At 38.9% G+C, this 7,600-nt stretch overlaps 1 pseudogene; it reads right to left on the bottom strand.

Annotated features, from left to right (window-relative positions):
* LOC101643864 overlaps positions 1-7,600 on the bottom strand; it is a 28,737-nt pseudogene that overhangs the window by 8,203 nt on the left and 12,934 nt on the right.

Genomic DNA, 7,600 nt, shown 5'->3' with positions numbered 1-7,600 from the left:
GGCATGGCGGGGTCAGATCAGGCGCAATTCCCACACTGTGTTCCTGGTGTTGTTCCCCACAGGGCCATGGGCCAGTGAGGAGCATCTCCCTAATGGCATGTTCTTATTCACAAAATCCAACTTCTCAGAGAATTTTCTTAGTGCACAGTTTAAATAAATATGGTGAAAAGTTCTGTTTGCACTACTGCTTCTTGATCTATGTATAGCTTTCACATGAGCACAATTAAGTGTTCTGGATTTCCCATGATCTCAACCTTATCCATAGTTTGTTATCATCCACACAGTCACATGCATTTGCATGGTCAACAAAACACGAGTAAACATCTTCCTGGCATTCTTTGCTTCCATCCAAGATCCCTCTAATATCAGCACTGATACCCTTCCTTACACATCCTTTTCTGAATCCGGCCTAAACTTCTGGCACTTCCTTGTCAATGCACTGCTACAACCATTGTTGGATGACCTCAGCAAAAGTTTACTTGCATGCGGTATTAATTACATTGTTTGGTAATTTCTGAATTCTTTGGGTCACCTTTCTTTAGAATGGGCACAAATATGAATCTCTTCTTGTTGGTCAGTCATTATTTTGTGAATTATATAGATCTTGAAATGTGCATTTTGCTGATGAATGCTGCACCATTTCTCTTGAATTTGTTATTCCCAGAATAATAAAACATGATTTTCTGATTCAAAAAGAGGAATACCATTCCATTTCAGCTCACTAGTTAGTATCTAGGATATCAGTTTTTATACTCCCCATTTCATTTTTGATGACTTCTACTTTTCTTAGATTCATACTTCATATAGTTCACATTTTGATTATTAATGGATGCTTGTAGTTGTTTTTTTAATTTTGAGTTATGTCCCACCAGCAAATGAAAGTCCCCAAAGCTTTTCTCCATCCATATCATTATGCCCTACTCTATTTTGAGGAGGCAGCTCTTTCTCGTCACATTTTGAGTTTTTCCAACCTGAGTGGTTCATCTTTTGCCACTCTATTTAACTATGTTTCACTGATATTCATACTTCACAATGTGTTCAGTGGCTAATCCCTTAAAATGGACAGCCTATTCCATCTTTTGGCACTATATCTGATAATGTTCTTATATTACACATAAGGTTTTCACTTACTAAATCTTCAGAACACTTCTTTATGCTCATGTGGAACATGGATCAATGGACAGCTGTGTGAACAGAATAGGGGAATAATATATGGTTTAAAATCAGAAAAGGTGTGCATTGCGGTTGAATCCTCTCACAATACTTATTCAATTTGTATGTTGAGCAAATCATCAGAGCAGCTGGTTTATATGAAGAATAATGTGGCATCAGGATTGGAGGAAGTCTTACTAGCAACCTGCAATATATAGATGACAAAACCCTGATAAAAGTAAGGAGGGCTTGATGCACTTGCTGAAGATCAAGGATTTCAACCTTCAGTATGGATTATAACTCACCGTAAAGAAAACAAAAATCCTCACAATTGGACCCATTGGTTACATCATGAAAATGGAGGAGAGTTTGAAGTTATCAAGGTAATCATGTGTCTAGGATTTTGCCTTGCTTGAATCCCCCATCAATGCTCATGGAAGCAGCAGTCAAAAGATCAAATAATGAATCTTATTAAAACATTTTTAAAAAGTTTATTGACATACATTCATATATCATATAATTCAATAGCTCAATCATATTAAGAAGAGGTCTATAATTATACCACAATCAAATTTAGAACATCTTTTTTAACTTTTTGAACTAATTTCTGTTAGTTACCCATTCCCCCAACCTCCTCTACTATAGCCACAAGAAACCATCAATCCAGTTACTGTCTCTATAGATATACCTATCCTTGAACTCATATAAAGAAAAACTGAAACAAAACTGAAACAATAACAAAGTAAAACAGAGAAAAATATTGATTGAAAAGAAAGCAGAAAGTCTTAAAAACTAGAACAAATCTTAAATGGTCAAAGGAGAGATCAACCAAGGCTTGTAAATAATAAAACCCAAATCTGAAGTAGGGAACACTATCAGAGCTTAAATTGTGAATACCTGGTTTGCAGAAAGCAAAGTGGAAGCCCAAAATCCATTTGCAAGGTCCACACGTGGATTAAGCCTCCTGTGAATCCCCTCCTGACCATCGTCAAAGGATGGAAACAGGCTTGTTATCAGCCGGAGCATGATGAAGTTGATTATGGCAGATGTAGTTAGGCTAAAAAGTAATATCTTAATCATTTATCTCCCTTTTGATCAATTTTTAAGTTGTTTCATTAAAAAAACGTGAATGGGAATTTTATGTGGATTAAGCCTTCAGTTAGTCCCCTCTGACCATAGACCAGGGATGTGAATGGCTTTGCAGAATGCATCGGGAAGTGGATTATTGCAGGGGCACTTAGATTAAAATTTAACACCTTATCATTTGATCTCCATTTTGATCCATTTAAAATTTGTTTCAGTTTTTAATATTTTCCTCTTTCTTTTTGATAGAGGTTTTAAGATCTGTTTTACTTTGTTATTATTGTTAGTTTCTTTTAAAATGTGTTTCTGAGTATAAAATCCAGGGTAGGTAAGTCTATCGAGACAGTCACTAGATTAATGTTTTCTTTGGGGTCTGGCAGGGGAGGTTGGAGAAAATAAGAAGCTAATAACAATGAGTACAAGAAAGAAGAAACTGTTATAAAATTGATTGTGGTGATGATGGTACAACTTTTCTTGACATGATTGAACTATTGACTTGTATGATATGTAACTTATATGCCAATAAAACTGTTAAAAATAAAATGGCAAAAAGGAGAGATCAAATGATAAGGCGTTAAGTTTTAACCTAACTGAATCTGCAAGGATCATTTCCCAGTGTACTTTGCATGACAGTAAGGCTATTCACATCCTTGATCTCTGGTCAGAGGGGATTCACCAGAGGCTTAATCCACATATATTTTCCCTTTACATTTTTTAAAAAATGGAAGCAACTTGAAAATGGGCCTAAATGAACATCAAATGATTAGGTATTACATTTTAGCTGAACTATATCTGTCATAATCAACTTTGCAATGCTGTCTGTCTGATAACAAGGTTATCCACTTCCCTCACTATCATCAGAGGGGATTTACTGGAGACTTAAGCCATGTGTGGACTTTGCAGAACGATTTTGGGCTCCCACTCTCATCCTAAACCTTCTGCAAGCCAAATGTTCATAATTTAAGCTCTGATGCCTTTCCTTTCTTTGGATTTGGATTGTGTTATTTACAACCCTTGAACCACACAGGCTGATGTGCTTCTTTTGACACTTCATTAGATGGTTGTTTGTTTGAATACAAGCTTTAAGACCCCAGATGTTATCCTTTCTGTTAGGCGGACACCATATAGTTTCTTCACTGCACTTTACTATTGCACCCCTATCTTCAGTGATCTCTTCATGAGGACAAGCATCAAGGAGGGACATGTCTTAAGAACAACTTGTTAAAAACTCCAAAACTAATTGTTCTTAGAATGCACAAGACCTTTTTAGAGTGTTGAAAAGCAAGCAGGGTGGCTACTTTCAAGATTAAAATATGCCTAACCCAAGCAAAGATATTCCCAGTCACCTCATATCCATTTTAAAGTTAGTCATTGAATAAGGCAGGCTGAAGAAGAATCAATGGGTTTGAATTATGATGCTGACAAAGAATATTGAAAGCACCATTTGAATTGTGGTGCTGGCAGAGAATAAGCTGGCAAAGAAAGCCTCATGGACTGCCAAGGGACAAATCTGTCTTGGAAAAAGTATGACCAGAATACTCCTTAGAGGCCAGGGTGGTGGGACTTCATCTTACATACTCTGGGCATATTATCAGAAGAGACTAGTCCATGGAGAAGAATATTATGCTCAGAAAAGTAGAGGGACATCAGAAAAGAAGAAGGCTCTCAAGGGATGGATTGACACAGTCGTAGTGACAGTGGACTCATGCATAAGAACAATCGAGAGGATGCGGCAGGACTCTGCGGTGCTTCATTATGTTGTGCATAGGGTCTCTACTGGCTGGAAATGATTGGAAGGCACCTAATAACAACATAAGCCTTCAGAGGTGGACATCCTATTTCTTCTTCATGTCTGTTCTTAGTCTGGAAGCTCTCCTGAAACCTGTACACTTTGGGTGACCCTGATTATATTTAAAATACTGGTGATATAGTTTTCAGCAATACAGCAGCATATGATCTGCCACAGTCCAACAATGTGACAGCCAAGAACACTATATAGGGTCACTATGAGTTGGAATCAACGGATTGGCAATGACTTTGGTGGCTTATAACACCTTTTAGCTTATAAGAGATAAAAGAAAATATAATTGAGGAGAGAGAGGGGATTCTACTTCCTCCAAGAAAAAACTGCTGGGAGTGAGTATGTTCTTTGGTCCAGGGGTCCCTGCTCTGTGAAGCTCTGGCATCTAGGGAAAGATTGATGTACAGACTGCGATCTCTAAGGGATGTCTGCTAACAGATTCTGAATGAAGACATGGCATTTTCCCTAGTGAAGACCCAGAGAAAAGCCTTCTTCAATACATGGCCCTCTGAATGTGGACCATTAGTCTCTCAGGCTGTGAGAATAACTGTGTGTTTGTTAATACCATACACTTGTGATATTTCTGATATAGCAGGCCAAAATAACTAAGACAAGAACCTTGGGGGTTAAGTGTGTTGCTGCTAATGAGAAGTTGGTGGTTTAAACCACCAGCTGCTACATGCCAGAATGATGTGGCAGTCTGTTTCCATAGGGATTACAGCCTTGGGAACCTCATGGGACAGTTCTACTCTGTTCAATGGAGTCATTATTTGTACGACTTGATTAGATGTTGCAGGTTTACTTTACAGAATGCATTGTATTTTGAATTAGTGGTCAATACAAGGGAGCTTCAAAAAGTTTATGGAAAAATGGAAATTAAAGATTTTTAAAAACCTTTTAAGATAATGGAATTTTCCCATGAGTTTATGGAATCTCTTTCATATGATGCTATTTCTCCCATATTCATACAAAAATGACCTCACTAAATTAGAAGTTTAAACTTAATCTTGTCATTTTGGGGTTTTCATGTCACTGACTAAAGGGCAAATAAGACTAAAAAAAATTTCTACTGAAGTAGAGTAGGGTAAGGTGATTGATTCTGGTCACCAAGGGGAAATAAGGCTGACACTTAGACTAAGAATAGACAAGAGTATTTCCTATAGATTCTCTGGGAGACGTATCAGTAATTCCATGATTAACAGTAAAACAAAATGGAAAAGTATAGCAAGAAACCAAAGGCAGTATCATTAAGGATTAAGGTCTTTCTGAAACTGAGGTGTGATTGATAATAATACCTTCCATATGAGGTTCTAGTTCAGGGCAAAGGAACCAGAATGGGCAGTGGAAGAAGGTACTTAAAAGATCAAAGATGACCGCATGATCATTTAGTCTGCAAATGTGTTGGCTGTTTGTACAAAAGCCGGCCATGGAGGTGCACATAACTAACCTCTGGCGGCTTCCCCATTGCCATGAGACAGGGATCAGATATGGCTTCACACTCAATCCTTCTTTACCTGTTCTAACACCAACCATTTCCCCCACACCACTCTACATCTTTGCTGGGTTTGATAATTCATTGCAGTGGTCATACAGAATTCATAGACAATACTCACAATTAAGGGGGGTTATTAGGGAAGTGAATAGGTGACCACAAGACAAGTTCAGCAAACAGTCAGGATACAGTCATGAGTCTCCTCAGCCAGCAGCCAAGACTTTTGCTTTAATTCTCAGCCTCTCAGCTATGAAGTCCCTTGGCATTTGTCTCCATGAGCCAGGAAGGCAGCCCACTTGTCCTTCTACCCCACAGTTCCATTGTTTCAGGTCAGATGAGAAGTTACCCCATAGTCTCATTACTGCTTCTCTGAGTATCCATGCTGAAGTCTCTGATCCATCTGGTCTCCATGAGCTCCGCCACTTCAGAGAGAGCTCTGCAATGGGCTCTTCCAAGAGCCTGGGTTTTCTGTCTTCTCTACTTCTTCAAAGATGATTCATCCTTGGTAACAAAAATTGACCAATCCCCTCGATTAGTGCTACACATGCTCTATTTGCATAGTCCAATTTGCATAGAGCCATATTAAGAAAGTTCACTCTACTACAGTTTGTGTGGGCGCATGTGTGTGTATACATGAGTCTCAAGAATTCATCAGCTGAGGGTCTCAATTTGGCCTCCACAAAAATTCATTTGAGGAAATAACAAACTCTGAGGCATGGGGTGGCTGCTGCCCAGCTTTGTGTTTGTTGGCTGGGTAGCAGCTTTAAAGATGAAGCTATTGTTTCAAATTCAACCCAGGAAGCTTTTAAGTTAGCATTTCTGCCACCGTGCAACCTACACTCTTCCTGATGTTCAATATAAATTTTGTCTTTGTCTTATGAAGAATATAAACATTGGAAATTCTTTATCTTAAAGTGCCAGATCTTTGTTTTTCTGCCAGAACTTTCTCCACTAATTGCTTCAGGACTCATCCACTATGGTGTGCCTGTGACAGACTTTATTCCTGCCCCGATAGACAGACTGTCTGAAGTCATTTGACATTGCCTACGGAGCCTCACATAATATTTTCACTTTAGATATTTCCATGAGTAATCATGATTCTGGGAAAATGATGGACATTCTTTAAAATCTGGCAGGTGTATCTCCCAGTCACACTCTCAGTAAGAGCTCCATATGCTTTTAGTTGGTCCTTAGTTGAACCCCTGACACAGATCTTATAAATATGTAAAGAGTTTTTTTTTCTTTGGGGACTCTCTCAAGCAGCCATAATTCTGAACAATTCATTCATGCGGCAGGTTTTTCAATTGAATTTCACATTCAAGTACATTCACTTTTGTACTAGTTTCAGGGCTAGCTGAGTTCAATTGAACTTGTGTCACAGATAATTCTCCTGTATCAACATCATAACAGAGTTTGACCGTGCAAAAGCCTCCCTGGTTAAACCGTTTTCCCAGTCTCCACTTGGTTGGCCCATGAGGTGAGCTGGTGAGTGGGCTGGTGTCTATTAATGCCAAAGTAGGATTATCTTTGTCACTTCACCTTCTTCTTCTTCAACTGTCATCATCCTCTGGAGTAAAATTACTGCTTCCACTACTAGTGGTTAAAGAATTATCAATAGAACTAAGTCTGGTCTCCTGGGGCTTTTAGCTCTTGGAAATGTTTTACAACTATCATTATAGTCTTGATGGTGATATGAAACATACCTTATCAGATATGTTCCTCTTTTTTCAAATTTCTCAAATATAGGGTTGTCATAGTCTGAAAATCCCTGATGATTATCACGGTAGCTCTGTGTCCTAGGCAATTTTGACTTTGGATAGATCTCGCCATCCAAAGGGCTATCAAATGATGGACAGCTTCCTGAGCCAGAATCTTCAGGGCTATTAAAAAAAATGGATCCCTGGCCCACGGGGCGGGGGGCAGGGGGGAGAGTGTTGGTTGTGTCTCCACAGAACTGGAATGGGCATACAGCCCCCATCAGGACACGCCAAATCAGAGGAGCAATGTAAAATGAGGAGGAATACACGAAGAGAATGGACCAGGCGCCGTCCTAGCCAGATATGACCTGATCC

This window comes from Echinops telfairi, unplaced genomic scaffold (genome assembly GCF_000313985.2).
Source record: "Echinops telfairi isolate 266 unplaced genomic scaffold, ASM31398v2 ScPeMD7_7469;HRSCAF=8507_0, whole genome shotgun sequence".
NCBI classification, from domain to species: Eukaryota; Metazoa; Chordata; class Mammalia; order Afrosoricida; family Tenrecidae; genus Echinops; species Echinops telfairi.
The sequence above is the reverse complement of the archived record's forward strand: the minus strand, read 5'-3'. Positions and strand labels throughout refer to the sequence as shown.